This window comes from Tyto alba, unplaced genomic scaffold (assembly GCF_018691265.1).
Source record: "Tyto alba isolate M040663 unplaced genomic scaffold, T.alba_DEE_v4.0 Super-Scaffold_45, whole genome shotgun sequence".
Classification (NCBI taxonomy): domain Eukaryota; kingdom Metazoa; phylum Chordata; class Aves; order Strigiformes; family Tytonidae; genus Tyto; species Tyto alba.
Window position 1 is genome coordinate 19,114,198 of NW_024881321.1, and position 18,865 is coordinate 19,133,062.

Consider the following 18,865-nt stretch of genomic DNA (forward strand, 5'->3'; position numbering starts at 1 on the left):
AACACAAGGCAAAAATAAGTAGAAAATCTTTTATGTACAGCTTTTAATCTTTAAAGAAAAAAAAATCATTCTGAAATTATGAGAATTCTAAGTTTTATTCATAACATGTGTCCCTGTGATTTGTATACTCAGAAAGATTTCTTGGTATTAGAGGCAAATATTTTCAGACTTACCAGTTGTCTGTAAACTCACTTTGTTTCGCCCTCTTATGATACTTTGTAGAATAAATATACTTGCATTTTATTTTGTATAACATCATTCTTCTAAGTAACATAGTAGAGGACAAAATGAAGTATCTTTTCTTTAATGGAATCAGACTTGGGAAGAGAAGGGGGACAAGAAGGGAGAAAAAGAAATCTGGATATTTTAAAATTTGAAGTCTTAAAATTTGCTTAAACAAATAAAAAGTAACTACATCAGGTTTTTTTTTGTTCTCAGCATCTCCCTTTTTGATTCCACCTTTGAATTTATGCAGGTAGGCAACAAAATAAACAATGAAGAAAATTAGATCTTAGGTGCAACTTGAAAAGCTTTATCTATTGTTACTACATCATTTTACTTTGTGGCAGAAAAAATGTAATTCTTATCCCAGAATTCCTATACAGTAACAAAGAAACAAACCCTATTATTTTTAAATTGTATGGTATCTCCATAGTACAATGAATATTCAGGGATTATTTTTTCAAGATTTAGTGTCTGAGATAAACCCATCTAACAAGTAGATAATATGCTGATGTGTACAGGAACATTTTCTATGATACAGATCTTTTAAAACATATTGTCTACACATAAATAAACCTACATATGCCACAAATCAAAAGTTTCTACTTCAGAAAACTCCAGCTGCTAGATAAATAGAACTGTGTATATTTTTGGCTCACAGTGCATGTTTCATAATAGGTTGTGCAATAGCATTGCATTTAACTATATGGATTCAAATATTCGTTACTGCCCACTTTGGGGAGACAAAATTAAAATGGTTTCGTGGCTTACAAGATATGTAAGGAATAAAAACAGAAGCCCGAGCATCTTAGAAATGCAGAAGGTGTATTATTAAAAAATAATAGAATACAAATACTAGGGAATATCTTTGTTATGTACAATGTTACTGGCTACATATCTTAGCTTCATTTTGTATTTATGAATATATTTTCAGTAGAAGGATAAATAGGTGAAAATAGTTCACTACCATATGATTTGTTTTATCCTTAGGCATCGCCTGGGGTTACTGGTACAGCCCTGGCTCTCAGTACCGAAAAGTGAAATGTGCAACAATGAAAATTTTATTAAAACGTATGTTAACCCATTACAGTATGTTCACTTCCAATTCTTTGTAAGAATGCGTGATGTATCATTTTGTGTGTGTCATTTTTTTAAAAAGATATGAGTCAAGTAGAGGAGCAAATTTAATGGGAGAATTTTATGGGAAACATTATACAAATGGCAGAGTGTGCAATTCCCATTATTAAAATAATTTGTCATTGTATGAAAAAGTGGTATAAATTTCAAGAAAGAGTCTTCTTTAGTTATCTGCCCTTTTTTAATGACAGCGGCTTTTGTGCAGTAAAGGCAGACACGTTTTCAAGCAAAGCCCATTTCAGACCAGAATTTCTGAGAGCCCTATTAATGTTTCATGCTAATCAAGGAGAGTGGGAAATAGAGCTGACAGGTGCTTTCTACTCTGCTTATTCCTGTCTTCCTGCATTAGACATTACTAGTTAAAAAAGTGCCAATATGGTTCCTTTCCAGTGCATGTGGCAACAAGGGCAGGAATAAAATGTTTCTTTTTATAAGTTTAAAGTTGTTTTTCTTATTGCCTCCATTGGTGACATCCACAAACGTATAGAAGTGGCAATTATTGATAAAAAATTATTTTACTTCAAACCATGACCTGAATTGGACTCTGAAATTTCCCCCAGAACACTTTGGAAACTCCAGTGCGCTGCTAGCCCATCTTCTGAGATAAACTGAGGTCCACCTGGGATCCTGATTTTAACATCACACACAGTAGTATTTCCATCTGAGCCAGAAAGAAACACGTACCTTTACTCTAGGACAAGTCTTTTTGATTAAGAAGTGTCCGGGTGAAGAACAAAAGTGGACTCTTCGAGAGGCAGCTTGAAGACAACACATGAAAGCTGCAGCGGGCGTTGCTGGAGGATGCCCTTTGCCACCCTCCCCTACCCCGGTACCTGACTTGTACCGCTGTGTTAGGCAGGCAGAGCAGCAGCACTCTGAAGTGCATGCTCAAATCCCGTCTATAGCTACAGGAGAGAGCGATGTGCCTTTGAAAGCCTACAGAGAAGTCCCATCTGGCTGCGTTTAGGTACACAAGTTAGGCTGTCCCTCTGGAGACGCGTGTCTCCAGTGCCTGTGTGGAAAGTTTCGGCGTTTCCTTTGGGAAGCCTGCTTCAATAGGGTGTTAAATGCAGATGCAAGTTAGGTGCCCAAGTGAGGTAGACCAGACTGTAGCCTCTAACAGCAAAATGGCTGAAGTCTGCAAGCTGGGACTTTACTGAACTGTATTTGTACAACACACATGGGGAATTTCATAACTGCAGCAGCTAGCAATCCTTAAATTAGCTTTGCTAAAATAGTCAGGAAAGGGAGAAACTGAGCCTACTGTTCCAGTATATTGCTTTTTCTGTGCAAAACAGATATTGTTAAACCATCTGAATTGTGCATGGCAGTAAGCATAGCTGTTTTTTCATGTAAATTAAAATATATACAATAACTCAGAAAATATTTAGTTAGTTTAGTGTCTCCATAGACCTTTCGAGCATTAAAAAAAGCTGAATTTGCTTAATTGAAATTACTTTCTGTTATAAAATTTAATTGAAGCAGATCCCTAATCTGGACCATTTATCATGGATTTAACTCTTGCTTACTTTGATTTTGTTTGTTAGAAATTTACTGCTTTAAGTTGAACTACTAAATACATTCACACATGTTTGACTATGCATGAATCCAGCTTAAATTTACATTAAGAATCTGGATCAGTTTAGCTAAATTAATTTAAACTAGTGTAACATTTCCTTATGACCTGGACATGTATTTGTTAAAAAACTGTAGATTATAACATGAAAATAATTACCACTTTTCCCTGGCAAGACACAAACTAATATTGCTTATTTGCTTGTTTTAAGGAAATTGCCAGCACTTTTCTATCATCAAATTTATTTTCCCGTTAGGAATACATGATTTCTGCAGTGAATCATGTCTACTCTCAGATTCATAATCAGTATGAAGAAATGCTACCAGAACAGTCAAATTCAATTTCTTACAGGAGTGTTTTCTCAACGTCATTAGAATCCCCCCGAATAACTATGGTGAGGCACATGTGGCTCATAGTACCAAAGGACTTGTACCTATATCGTTTTGTTTACTATGTCAAATACTGTATATTAAAAAAAAAAAAAAAAAAAAAAAAAAGCTTTAATAAATCTTTTGCTTCCTTCAAAAGCAAATATCTTTTAACATAAATTTAAAGATGAATAAACCATTTGTTCCTACCTATATTCTGCAATGTTGCCACTGTTTACACGCCATGTATAGGAATGACTCTGGTGCCTTCAGGGTAGGAAAAAATGTTACAATTTTGTACAGAAGAAGTTGTCACAGAAATAATTTATCAGAAGCATGAAGAATGGAATTCTTTACAAACAAGAATCTTAGATTTTTAATCTTAACAGTACACCAGAATTGTTTATAAACATTTTTATCAGGCCTCCATCTTTAGTTTTTATTTAAAGGATTAATCCAGGGAAACTCTAGAGGGTTTGTTTTCTGACTTTGATACTTCCTCATTATGGTGGGGGAACTGGAAAGTTTTAGCCATTTTGTTATTGGAGCTTAACTCTCTGAAAGCTAGGGAGAGCATCAGATAAGCGAGAAGTCTTTGCTTACCCCTTGGATAATACAACTTCCATTGCCAAAAGCTTTACGAGTTCCACTTGCCCTAGAATTCCCTTGGCAGATGTCAAGATTACTTAACAACCTTGCTTAGATTTGGCCTCTAAATTTAGGGAAGGGTGTCTAAACAAGATTTACCATGCTCATTGTCTTTTCTGCTTGGGAAATGTTCAGCACAACACAAGTGTTGAGCTGTATGTTGTGAGTCTACGAGACTACAGTAGCTGTTAGTGTCATAGATTGGTCCACTGTAATGTGACTCCTGAAGGTAGCTTCCATAATCTGTCCTTTTTACAAGTTACTTGTCTTTCTTTCCTTCAGTGGAAAAGTGACTAAAGGAGCAGCATTATTCTTAGGACTGATCATGATTCAGACTGATTCAGAACCCATGGATGATTCTAAGGTAGTGATTTTCTTTTATTGACCCTGCAGTGAATAACAGTTCATAGTGTTAAAGTACTGAAACAGTCTGCTGTAAATTGATATTAAGGAATATCTGCTTCACCCTAACACATTTTAAATTATATATTTACTTTCTGTCCTATCTGGAGCAGTCACTTAAAGACCAAGATTGAATATGTGCATATATGCATTAGTACATTAAGTTCTTTTCTGTCTTAGTGAGGAAATGAAGTTTTTATTGTGTCCTTATGAAAGCTATTCTGGGAGCCCTCCCAAAACATAGAAAAAAGTTGAGGCTATCAGGTTTTCAATACAGCTCTTGGGCAGGTCCTGTACAGTACCTCCTGGCAAGTACAAAATGCTGTTTAACTTCCACCTGCTAAAAACAGGTAATCATTTCACCAAAGCAGAGAAGAGATGCTTTCATCAAGGTTTGAGACAAGGAGATATGTGTATGTGCAAATAATTTACTGCACATGCCACATCCAAATTCCAAAGCTCACTGTCATTAAATCTTGGTTTTCTCATTTAATCTACACTTACATTTTTGCAACCAAGACTTTGGATCTGTGCAAATAGGTTGTCCATTGTGAGAGTCCCACTGTGATTGTGAAGGGAAACCCATAGAAGGCTTTACATTGACATTTCAAAGGCTTCTGTCTCAAAACTGTGCTCTGTATCTGTGAAATGATATCCCTTGCTCAAAAATTAGTTGTTTCTTCCCCCTCCCCATCCTGCCTTCTCTGCAACAATTCAAAATATGACTGTTTATATATGAAGAGCTTCTGCAAACAATATTATTACTCTGGCTCCCTCAGAGAATTTTAACTAAGACCTCTTGGCCCATTACAGCAGTTACCTTATCTATACAAAATCCCAAGAAAAAAATTCCTTCCTGAGGATATTATACAGTCCAGATAGACACTTGGGATCCTTGTTTATATCCAGGATAAGAAAAATGTAGCCACAGAATGTTTGTGTTTGAGTTTCATCTTATCTGTCCTTTGACTTCTGGATCTGATAGTCATCTTTCAAATTAACACCATTAGACCCAGATTCTTAAGACTCATTTTAGATGTTAATGTTAAGAAAAAAGATAAACTGGTCACTAGAAACAATCGTTTGACTCTTTAAAGAACATCTGGGCAACTAGCTGAGGGGAAGACTTTGTTCAAACACTGACCTGGAATTCATGGGTAGTGACACAGATAGAAATGAAACTGTATCTCTCCGATCCCATCTCATTGCCCAGCTATTACAACTTGCTGCCTCTGAGCTCAGGCTACAGAAGGACAATGCTCAGCTATAGTAAAGGAGTGTAAAAGAAAAGCAGTTTAGTCCTATTAGGTTAAAGCAAGCAAGGCACTACAGATCTCCATCTATGGCGATATGCTCTGACAAACACTTTACGTTTAATTAACAGGACCAAATTCTCCTTTAATTTATGCAACCGAAGCTCTATTGGCTTCAGCAGAGTTAGCTCTGCTGTAATTGAGAGAAGAATTTGGCCCAGCATCTGTAATAAATCATTAATGAGCATGTAGTAAGATAAGTTTTAATGATTAATTAACAATGTATTTTTTGGATAAAAGTATTCGTAACATGCCCTTAATGTATCAAGTGATAATTACAATATTAAAAGCCTACTGATTAAAGCAATTAATTATATGCTTAATTTATTTACTAATTAAGCTTTAATATATGTATAGTTAAGTAATTGCTAATGAGTATTTCACATTTGCTAAACAGGTCTGGCAGTAATTACATGGGAAACACTATAAAATGATTCTTCTAGTGATTATATGAAAAAACACAGCATTCTTTGGGGTTTTTTCTTTCTTTTTGTTGTTTTTTTTTTCTTTTTTTCCCTAAATGAATTACTTAGCTTGCATTTTTCTCCTTGGTGAATGGAATGTTTAATAGAATGTAAGCTTCATAGGTCTGAAAGTAGAGTGTTTCTGGATGAATACAACGAAATATACTTCTGAAGCACAACTCATGTCTACATGAAAACAACAATCTTCCCTCCCTTGTGCATAAGCAGCTAAACCCCTCAATATTCTTAGTTTGTATTCAAATCTTACTCAGGCAAAATTACAGCTGTTAATGGGAGCTTGCTATGTTAGGACCACAGCTGTTTGTTCTTTGTTTATGACAAGAACTTTTGTCTTCTGAGCTGGGCTCTTATGTCTTTAAGTCATATATGATGTGGGGAGAGATATGCATCTTTCAGTCAGATGTAGGTTCCTTAAATACAGCACATTCGGGATCTATCGTTGCAGTCCTTACTTATACTTTGTGCAGACAAAATTCCAATTAAAGCTAATGAAAGTTTAGCTTCAGCAAACAACAAAGCAATAGGATCACTTTTAATCGTAACCAACCACACACAGTGAACTTGCGAGGTCCTTATTCATTTAAGTTCCTACTGCATCCTAAGCGAAACCTGAAGCCAGAGTTTCTGGTCCTTGCCCAAGCTGTATTACAAACTATAGAAGAAAAGACAATCCCTCTTTTTCCACCTCTGTGGTCTACATGTTGCCTTCGTGGAGATGCTACCTCTCTGTAGATTCTGAAATACTTAAAAATATAAATAGTAGTGGCATACTGTGTTTAGCATGGTTTTGTGGAAAGAAACTGCACACTGTGAAGTGTTCAAGAAAGAGTTAGTGCTGTGGCTATAATTAATTCTTACTCCACTAGGCGATATGGTAAGTGATCAAGACACCTACAGCATTGACTCATGAGGGTAGAGTCTACTAATGAGATGATTCCCAGCCTAGTTAACCATCCCTAGCTTTTGGAGGATAGAGATCTGGAGATATTTAAGCAGTGTTCCTCCCTTTCCTACTCTTACACTTGCTTCCCTCAATTTAAACTTGCATGTATTTCTGCAAAATCCCATCTGTTCCCTCTGCCTTTTTCTAAGTTTGCAGCCTGGGGATACCTGTCCTGGTTTCAGCTGGGATAGAGTTAATGTTTCTTCTTAGTAGCTAGAATAGTGTTGTGTTTTAGATTCAACATGGGATTTGGTATGAGAAGAATGCTGGTAACACACTGATGTTTTAAGTTGTTAAGCGATCAAGGACTCTCCAACTCCCCGTGTCCTGCCCTGGCACAGGTATACAAGAATCTAGGAGGGATCAGAGCAAAAGTGCCCAACCCAAATTGGCTAGTGAAGTATTCCATATCATGTAACATCATGCTCAATATATAAAGGAGGGACAGATGGGAAGTGGGGAGCTCTCTCTTGCTTCCGGGATTGCGATTGTGAGATCTTGGTATTTCGAGATCACTAGCTGGGAATGTGTTGGGTATCAGTCGGGGGGTGGTGAGCAATGACCTTGTGAATTACCAATTTGTATTTTCTATTATTGTTATTGTTTTTTGCTATTACCATTATTAAACTGTGTTTATCTCAACCTATGAGTCTCCCTTTACCCCTCCAATTCCCTCCCCCATCCTCCAGGTGGGGGAGAGTGAGTGGGCATCTGTGTAGTGTTTGGCTGCGAGCTAGGTTTAAATCATGACAACACCTTTTCCTCCTATCCCCCAGCCTTCTTTCTGGATACATCTTCTTAGTGCTCTAACTTGTATCTAGCAGGTGAAAGCGCATGTTGACCCAGAACACATTCCTGGAAGAGCAAAACTAAATAAGTTCAGTAGGTCTGGGATGCACATAAACAGGTCTTAGTGTAGTGTATATTCTTATCTTATGCATTAATGAAGTGAGAGATGGACTGAGTCTCACCAAAGTATGGGCTCTTCATAAACTCTTTATGCTGCCATCAGATCAGAAATTGAGAGGAGCGATAAAGAGACTCAAGGGACTACACCCCAAATACAGGTCTTAGCCCTGGCTTGTATAAAGACTTAATTTTTCTGCTAATAAGGCCTCATGTAATTGATTTCCAAGACTCCATGCATCTGCCTAACTGGAGATGTGTGACAAATCCAACCCAATAAGTGGTAAAATTCCAGAATCATTCCCAAGGAGATATTACATTACATTTATATAGCATACAACATTACTCAGTTATATGAAAATGCATTCTTCTAGTAAAATTGGGAGTTTTATTTATTTAAGAGGTAGCAAACAAGGGATAAGGACATGAACTGAAGATGGAAAGCTACTGAACAAAGATTTAAGAGTTGAAAAAGCACGTATCTATTTTTCTTAAAAGTGACATTAACAAGGAATTTCAGCCAAATGTCCTGCCAGAGGAATCAAGTCTATAGCTGAGTGGCTTCAACACCCACTGACACTAGTGAGAGTTTGGAGCATTGAGTATTTCCTAAGGCTGACAGGTGTTACCTTGAATGATCTATGTAGACATATTCCTTAGAATTAAGTAGTGATGTTCCTTGTCACACAGGAACAACTGCTGTCAGGCTATGACCTGACATGATCTGGCAATCAGAATTCTGCTGCTGAACTCCATGGCTTCCAAGACAAGTTTGGGGACATTTGGGGGTTCATAAAAGGAAGCTTATCTACATTAACACTCTATTCAGATTTCAGTAATGACAGTCTTTCACTGGTTGTCTGTGTGCTGGAAAGATTCTTTCTTTTTTGTTCCATACTTTATTTTAGGGACAGCCAGGGGGTTCACCTTCTTCTGAAGCACTGAAGACTGACCATCAAAGCTATGGAATTTTCTGCAGATCTTAATGCAGTTAGTAAAGACTGTAGGATCAAAACTTACCTAAAATATCAGGAAATCTTTTTTCTGATTGCTTGCATGGTAAAATTCTAATGAACAAAACTGAGAGGACGCAATTTTGTAAGTGCTCCTCTCTACCTGCACAGCAGCATCCCTTCTCTGTGCAATGTGCTGGGAGTGCAGCCCAGAAATACCCGTATCTCCTATGGAAGATGGTATGAATGGTCATAGTCCTCACTCCGTTTCCATACCACTGGAAGAATCTGGATCAGTACGGACAGATTCAACATGGTAGGAACATAGCAGTTGTTCATCTCCTGTGGCCTGGGGAACTTTGCTGGTTAGGGGTCCACAGCTGGACTGCAGTACTCTTTGGCCCTAGCTGGCTTATAAAGACATGAGATGGTCTGAATGGCAGGCTGAGGGGAGAATTGTGATCCATGGCTCAAACTACTCCAAGTAAGGGTTTAACTTCCACGTAAATTCTATCAGTGCCGTGCTGAGAGAGAAAAAAAGCAACAACTAGGACACTGAAGGAAGACTGTCTGTTGCATGCCATTCTCATGCGATTATCTTTTAAACTACATTTTTCACTGTGGTTCCTTTATAAACAAGGTGCACAGAAGAAATAAATTGCTGATAGTATGCTACCAAATCATGATGCCCAGAAAGCTAGGCATTTTCCTTAGAAAAGCCTTGATTTTACCTCACCAGCAGATTTTCCTCAGTAAGGACTTTGAAATGGTTATTAGGAACTAGAGGGCTTAGAGCACAGAAAATGGAAAGTTAAACCACCTGCACCACATCACACAGCCTCCTTCATCCAATCAAACTAAAGAGCTTTGGGAAATTTTACAACACACTCATAGGCTAGAATGATACTAGAAAACTAAATGCAGATCTTTTTCAACAAATTTTTATTTTCTGTCCTATAAAATGTATTAGGCATCTGTAAGTTCTATGGAAACTTTAGAGAGGAAAAAAGGGGAAATTTCAGGAACAGAAGAACATGTTGGGCAGAGCTTTGAGACAGCTTTAGATTCTTCCTAAAAGACTGCAAAGAAACTAAGTTTCCACAACTCAACATTTTTGTTCTTTTATTTTAGACTAGGATCTAAAACTCATACTGAGCATGCCTTTGTACCCCCAACCCACGTGTAACTCATACAGCTGTGTGCAGCACAATGGTCATTTTCAGAATGTATCAGAAATGGCTACAGAGACTAAACAAATTTAACACCTATACTGTTAAATAACACAGGTCAGGAACTGTTCCCTCTCTCTGAGTCCAAGTGGCATTGCAAGACTTGCCTCTACCTCTTTAAACTTTCTTTCCAACAAAACAGGGAGACTATCTTCAAACCTCCTCTTGAGAATGTTCTGTTGTGCTGTCTGTCTCTTGAGCAATACCCAGGCATTATTTGGCACAGTGCTAATCATCCAAGGAGAGTGTTAACAGTTAACAGACTGTCTTAAGACAGGGCAGTGCTTGAACCTATGCCCTGTGCCTCTGGTATTTCCCAGTATAGGTGTAGCAACATCTGTATTATGGTAGAAGACATACTGGCAGAAGCATCTAAGAAAATCTGTAGTGAGAACTGTACACTCACTACATCTAATTACTCACATAATTTCCAGAAATGAGGTTCTCAGGCAACACATATTGTCCTTTGTTATTGTTTGCTATGTTTATTCTTTGTCAAGAACCCCATTGTGAAACCCCCACTGATTTAAACAATCCCAGGATTTCAGCCATATGGGATGAGGTGGTTCTGAGTGGTCCTGCTGCCATATCCAACTGCAAGTCTACCAGGCCCCCAAACACTTTCCCTAGAGATGGCTGTCTCACCTGAGGAGTTCATCACTTCTTTCCAGAGACCAGCCTGAAAAAGTATCACTGAAAAAAATCACTGACATAAGTATTTGTCATTGACTCTTGAAATGTCTCATGTAAATTTTGAAAATAAACCCAAGCTAGCTTGTTAATTCCACCTTCTCTTTTGATCAGTAAGTAGCACCACACATTTGGAATATGAAAGCCAGAGATCTTGGAAATCGAAAACTACACTTAAGGTGTTATTTCCTTTTTTTTTTTAGCCCTGAGTTTTGGATGGTTTTGGTCTCCGCTAGTTTTAACTACAGCTGTCAGTAGTTCATAAAGGGAATGTTTTAATTATTATGTTTTCAATGATTTAATAATTTTATTTATCAGTTTTTAATAGATTAATTTAAAGGCTTGCTGTTTACACCCAACATTTTATTATCTCTGTCTTGATTTAAATGCATTAGTTAAACAGCCACTGGTTTACTTCTTGGAGGAAAATGAAACATTCAAAGTGACCAAATATTTTACTTATATTGACTGGTTTACCGGTTATTGTTGGTTTCAGAAAGGGTCACTGCCAGTACTGTTTTTCCCAAAGGCAATATAGTAGTTCTCTCGTTGAGTAGAGCCAGCTTTTCCCCTCCTGTCTCTCTTTTTCGCTGCCAAATTCACTACTGATCTTGTGCAATAAAATGTGCTTGTCAACGAAAATGTCAACCAAGTTTAAAAAGAATAGTCTGAGTAAAACTAAAAAGTAAATTATTTAAGTAGAGTTGTAGTTGAAACTTGAAAGAATTCTGTTTGGTGGTGTTCTTTACATCATTCTGCCAATGGAGGAGGAACTCTGAATTTCTAACTAGTGAAACCCTGTCATAACTAGGGCTGACAGTTCACATTGAAAATTCTGTTTTCTTCTTTCCCAGGAAAGCAAGTCAAAGTTAAACCAACAAACTATTGTTGGCAAGTGCCTTACCTTTGTTCTGTGTTTCCTTATAAATTAGCCACTTCTCTTTTCTAGGTTGCTTGTAAATGGAATTCTTAGAATTTAGGGTCTCACATTAGCTGTATTATTTTAAAATCTTAATGCATCCTTTCAGACAGTGACTGGATTTAGAGCATTTAAGGATCTGAATCAAAGAATGTTCACAGTAATGAGCAGAAAGGAAATATACTGTAAATTTTGGTCAGTACATGATTAATTCAGCTAGAAATCTAGACCACTGGGTCCCAAACTTAGTTACAGTTAAATATCAGTGAAATTAAGACATTTATATGAATGCGTCAATGCTGTGTCTGATCTATCAGTAAGATGACACACTGAATTTTGTATTTGCTTAGTGATGTTCCTGTATACAAAATTTCACTGAAGTGTACAAGACTGGACTTGTGCACATTAAAGTTAGAATGTATCTAAATATAAAAAAGAGCTGATTTTACTGTAGAATTGCTGATATAACATTGTGTTCATGGAACTCTCTATAACCATACATTTTTTGCTATATATCTATATATACATAACCTCTATTCTCTACTAATTGACTTATCAGTATATACTACAGTATATACATGGCCAGTTCATTAAGGTTAATTTGTTCAAAAATATTAGAAGCATTAATTTCTGGCTTATAGCTAATGGCTGCTCCCAGCCAGTGTCTTGTTTCATCATTAGTGTCAGCTAGATTATAACTCACACCCAACTGTTTTTACACTATCTAATAGAATCAATTGATGCAATGGTTGACAAGATGCTGTTTTGCATTTTGTCATCTCACTAATGCACATGGCTTAAAGGCATTGGCATCCATAATGTGGGGCAGTTTTGTAGGAGGCACAGAATAGGCTGAAGCTGCAAGGGCCATTTTCATAAAATATTAATGAAATTGAAAAATACACTGGGGTTGAAGGCTTGTCTGCTAAATGTAAGGTAAAATCTATTCTGTTCTGCTTTCTGATGACTGTAATTAGCAGCCCTAATTAAAAATTCAAACCTTGTGTATATTTGAAAGCATGAATCTTAGCTCTCATAGTGTTTATTTCCTTTACAAAGTATTTTATTTTACAACACTAATTGAACAGGATCCTTCCTAGCCTGACAGCCGCAGCTGGTTGGAGCCAGTTTATGTATCCAGTCTCTCTAGACTACTTCCTTTTGTAAGCAATAAAACATCTTTAAAAAACATGTATATGCTCTCTATGAGCCATTAACTCTGTGTCACCCAGTGTGGAACTGGCCATCCGCACACATGCATTGTTGTTTCCCTCACTTAAAAGTGACCTCTTTGAAAAGGCAGCTTTTTTCTGATCTTCAATATTTAATGTGGATTTACTTACATTAAATGACCACCTTTCTTAAGGAAACTTGGCCCAATTCTGACATTATTTATGAACAGCATATGCTGTGCAAAACAACGGAAGGAATCACCATTAGTTCCAGTAGAAAAATCTACTTTTTATCATCACTTTGTATAGTTATTTTGAAATTCATGGTCAAGATACTAGGGTCCCACTAGGGAATATATGACTGCAACCCAAGTCCAAATTGATTATAACCACATTACTCTCTGGAATCCAGTGTACAGCAAAAAAAAAGACCATGTGAATGGGTTCAGTTTTCGCTATTGTATTTCCTCTTTTCACTGTTTGCCACAGGAATGGCTCTGAACTGTACTGTTTCCTATTTTCCTTTCCATACCTTAACACAAAGATAACACTGAAATTTTAATACCCAGTATAATGTTTATAATCATAAGCAACACTTTCTTTCAGAATCTTGTATTTTTGAATAGATCATATTTTTAGCTCTTCATGTCAGACCAATGAGTCTCTAAGAGGAGCGGACAAGGCAACGGATGAAAAAGGGTATTGGAAAGCACTCCAATGTGGCTTTGCTAACTGAGTTCTTCACTGATATATGCGGGAAAATGAAATTTGACAATGCATCTTGCCTGTGACAAAAGGTCTGACCTTGCAATTCTTGCTCAAGCAAAACTGACTTCAGTGAGAGTGTAGCCTGAATAAGGAATGCTGGATCAGGTTCAAAAATTATCAGGAAAAGAATAATAATAAATAAATAAATAAACAAACAATCAACAAAAACCTGAAAATAACCTAATCCTGAAGAATTGGGACCCATGTGCCAATAATTTGGGCTGTAAAATTCCAAATATCACTGAATGATACTTAACACTAATTTGTAGTGAGGAAATGAGAGTTTAACCTGAATTATGTGTCTTGTTCTAGTGTTAGAAAATAATTTAAACAGTGTCAGTGTTTAAACTTCTGAAGGCTGTTTCCATTCTGCATTGTAATAGAACTGGAACCTTCTTAACAGTTTTCACAAAATATTTTTATTTTTTTTATTTTTAAACTCTGTTTCAAAAAGTTAGGTTTGAATAGTTTCTTTTTATCTTTCATGTCCACCCACCCGTTTACCATCTGTAACCAAGGAGCATGCAATTAAGAGGTCTTCTTAAAAAACCTCATTCCCACAGATCTACCTCCACAAATGTTTCAGCTCAGAGAAAAAAAATGTATGTCAGTGAAATTTAATTTTTCTGCAAAATATTTAAAGAAGTTCCGTTAAATGATTCTAAAAACCACTATGGGATACAACAAGGTACTAGAAGGACAACACAACCTATGTTTATTATTGCCTGGTTCCTTTCTAAGGTGGAATGTCTTCCCCTCACACTGCTTTCAAGAATTCATAGTTTTGATCTGTGAGGAACATCTGTTACTGGTCCTGGGAAGGCACCTAGGGGTTTGAATACATGGTTCAGACATCTCAGCTCTTTATTAGAGTGAGAATGGGATTTGCAGTCTCCTCCTTCCATATTATATTTTCCATAGAAAAGGCCAGAGAGGAGCTGCAGCCTGCTTTACATATCTGCCAGAGCACGCTCTGAGACACCCCAGCAGGTAAATCTGGAGGCATCCAGAGAGCTTTTCAGCACACCTGTCCTTAATACTCATCTTTATTGCTTTCCCTCCTTCCTTTCACTTACCTCTCTTGAATTTTAAAAAGTATGCAGGTACTAACAAAATACACCTCACCATGAGTTTTCACTGGAATTTCAGAAGCTGGTTCCCTCCATTCTTTCTGAGATTCTTTAGGAAAAACCCATACCTTGGAATTCAGGTAAGAATCACCTAGCCTCCTAAAAGCCAAACTCTTCCTATATTACTTTTAGAAATCTAATCATGGGCATCTTGTTTAAAGTAGTCAGTAGTCAAAGGAGCATGCAGTTCAGCCCACCTTTACTGGATATTTATCATTGCTGTGCTGAGTAGTTCTCCTGAGAGAGCTCTTTCCACCAGCTAAAGAGGAACTAGTTAAAAATAAACCACAAACTTCTAGATGACCACAGGTAGGTGTGATGTATCCAACCCTAATGTAATTTCTTTGGATGATAGCCATCGTTTTCTCCCCTCATGACAGCTGAATATTTCACTAATCCTTTAGATAACCCTCCACTTAGGGAGGGCCTGTTCCTATAAATATCCCTATGCTTTCATTTTTTTGCAGGATCTGAAAACCACAAAATATGAACAGTCCAAAACTAACAGACCAGCAAGTAGATAAGCTGGGTAAACTGTGAGGATTTCACTAGTTCTCTAAATCTTAAAATTATTAATTGTTAAGGGAGTTTGAACACAGAACTGTCTTGAATTCTTTAAAAATATTTCAGGTAGGAGAATATCTACAAATAGTCCACAGACAATGTGGCTGAAACTCAGACTGTAGGTTGTCTCAGCACAGAAAAAAAGCGATGTATAATATAAGCACACAAGAAACATGTATTCAGTAGTTTAAAGAAAATACAGAGCTATATAAACTAAAGGACATAGAAATGTTATGAGTTAGGTGATGTGTTTATTATGTGTTTAATAAGCTGGATTCAGGAGCCATTGGCTGGCTCTGACACACCACTGTTACAGGCAGTGTGTAGCCTACAGAAAAAGATGATAGTCCATGTCTCATACTGATTCTTACTTACAGTATTTACATGATTATTTAGTGATTTTTGGAAGAGGTTGATGCCTCTGCAGAATTCTGCTCTAGTATTTTATATACATTTTCCTTGAAAATGTTATTGTGTATTTTTACATTAACCTTTAGTTTAAGATGTAACTAAACTTCCTATATTAGAGAGATTTTTGAGGAAAAATTAATGGAGGAAAAACTCCCATACTATTCTCCTTCCTACAGAGACTCTTTGAGCCACATTAACAGTACAGATGTTAATGTTAAGTACTATAATAAATGCAGAAAAACATTTTTCTCGGTTAAAGTCAAAATAAGGGACATATTGGACACCACTGGTTCAGAACACCCTAGATAAAGTGGTTTGATGCTTTGGTTTAAAGTGATGAAGCTTAACATTTTCTTTAACATAAATTCCATTTGCTCTCATGACTCAGCATTGCTCATCTGTGCTATTGGCAGTAGAATGACTTCATACTTGCTTTGGTGGATCTCACATAAGTTTAGTTTTTAAATAGTGACATATTTTTTGCCATGAGGAAAAAATAGAACAGAAAACTAACAAAATTTAGTAGGTTTTAAATTATGATTCAAAAATTAAATTAATTACTTTTAAGGAGTCATAAACTGATATGTCTCTGAATTTGTCTCTTTCCTCCCTCAAGCTGTCACACCCCAGGCAATTACCTTCACATCAGTTATATCATTACTTCTCCTCTCTCAGATCAATAAGAGCATGTGCCAGGCAGGGACACACTCAAAATGAGGAGAACTTCAGGGGCATTTTCAGTCCATCCTCCTTTTGCTGTTCTTTCTCCTAACAGGACTGTGGTTAATAATGTTTTTTCACAACCAGCAGATACATATCACACTTTTAAGCATGCTTCGCACTCACTCATGTAGATGAACGGCTCTAAGGATGAGCAAAGAGGAGGACGATTTGACCTATTGACCTAAGCAACTTAGTAGGTTCATCAATTCAGTGCTGACATCTACCTCCGATTCACAGTTGAAGGTGTTGCTCTTAGGATTTTTGGGATCCTATTAATGTAGGCAGAGGAGGGAAGCAAGATCTCTCTACCCACTAGTAGAAAGGGAAATAGTGATAGATATTCTTGTTATGTTTCACACTCTTATGCCTGGTGTATTTTTTTTAGGTAATGGTGACTGTTTCAGACTTAGATATGCTGAAGGAGTTGTTCAGAAGTGGTTTTTGTCAGCCTGGTCTGATGACAACACAGTATGTTCCAGGTATGCAAGTGCAGTTCTTGTATTAGGAGAAATAGGCAACTGAAAACATACCACATAGATGGGGAAAATATCTACACATAATCTGCATCTCTAATACCTTGCAGTAAGCCATTCTTGTCACGTCTTTCCAATTGCTTACATGTTTTCTTATTGTAGGTTATGTTTCCAAATTCCAACTTTAACAGTTTCAGAGCATGTTCAGTCATCTTATTTAAAATATTAAAAATATATCAAATATATTTGCTATTTACAAAATCTTTTCTCCTCCTCTCCTCTCCTCTCCTCTCCTCTCCTCTCCTCTCCTCTCCTCTCCTCTCCTCTCCTCTCCTCTCCTCTCCTCTCCTCTCCTCTCCTCTCCTCTCCTCTCCTCTCCTCTCCTCTCCTCTCCTCTCCTCTCCTCTCCTCTCCTCTCCTCTCCTCTCCTCTCCTCTCCTCTCCTCTCCTCTCCTCTCCTCTCCTCTCCTCTCCTCTCCTCTCCTCTCCTCTCCTCTCCTCTCCTCTCCTCTCCTCTCCTCTCCTCTCCTCTCCTCTCCTCTCCTCTCTCTCCTCTCCTCTCCTCTCCTCTCCTCTCCTCTCCTCTCCTCTCCTCTCCTCTCCTCTCCTCTCCTCTCCTCTCCTCTCCTCTCCTCTCCTCTCCTCTCCTCTCCTCTCCTCTCCTCTCCTCTCCTCTCCTCTCCTCTCCTCTCCTCTCCTCTCCTCTCCTCTCCTCTCCTCTCCTCTCCTCTCCTCTCCTCTCCTCTCCTCTCCTCTCCTCTCCTCTCCTCTCCTCTCCTCTCCTCTCCCCTCCTCTCCCCTCCCCTCCCCTCCCCTCCCCTCCCCTCCCCTCCCCTCCCCTCCCCTCCCCTCCCCTCCCCTCCCCTCCCCTCCCCTCCCCTCCCCTCCCCTCCCCTCCCCTCCCCTCCCCTCCCCTCCCCTCCCCTCCCCTCCCCTCCCCTCCCCTCCCCTCCCCTCCCCTCCCCTCCCCTCCCCTCCCCTCCCCTCCCCTCCCCTCCCCTCCCCTCCCCTCCCCTCCCCTCCCCTCCTCTCCCCTCCTCTCCTCTCCTCTCCTCTCCTCTCCTCTCCTCTCCTCTCCTCTCCTCTCCTCTCCTCTCCTCTCCTCTCCTCTCCTCTCCTCTCCTCTCCTCTCCTCTCCTCTCCTCTCCTCTCCTCTCCTCTCCTCTCCTCTCCTCTCCTCTCCTCTCCTCTCCTCTCCTCTCCTCTCCTCTCCTCTCCTCTCCTCTCCTCTCCTCTCCTCTCCTCTCCTCTCCTCTCCTCTCCTCTCCTCTCCTCTCCTCTCCTCTCCTCCTTTGCCTTGCAGTACCTTGTTAGGAATTCAAAAGACCCATAACTCTTCAAAATTATAATTTCATACAGAAGTATCTGTATCTGTAGATACGAGGGGTTATGATCCTCAGAGATCTAATATCAGACAGAGTTCAAATAAAAGACCCTTTTTATGATCATTCTAGAAAAACCATCAGAATCATGTTTATTACATTCACTCAACTCACGAACCAAAACTGAAGCAAACTAAAAGAAATAGCAGCAAATATGACTGGCAAACACTGCTTTGGAGTACATATAGTGTGAAAAAGAATTGCAATCTAAGCCTAACACAAGGCTTGCTGTATTGGGAGGAGCTCTGGGTGGTATATTAGTCTTTTCACATTCACTCCATATATCATCTATTCCTACAGATCTTCCCTTCCCTCCCTCCAGGGTTTACTCTTTCTCCCACTACCCTTTTCTTCCTCTTTCCCACCTCCTTCTGCCATTTATGGATTTTGATTGACAAGAGTGAAGCGGCACGCAGCCCGACTCTAAAGCAACAGCTAGGGCTGGCATGCC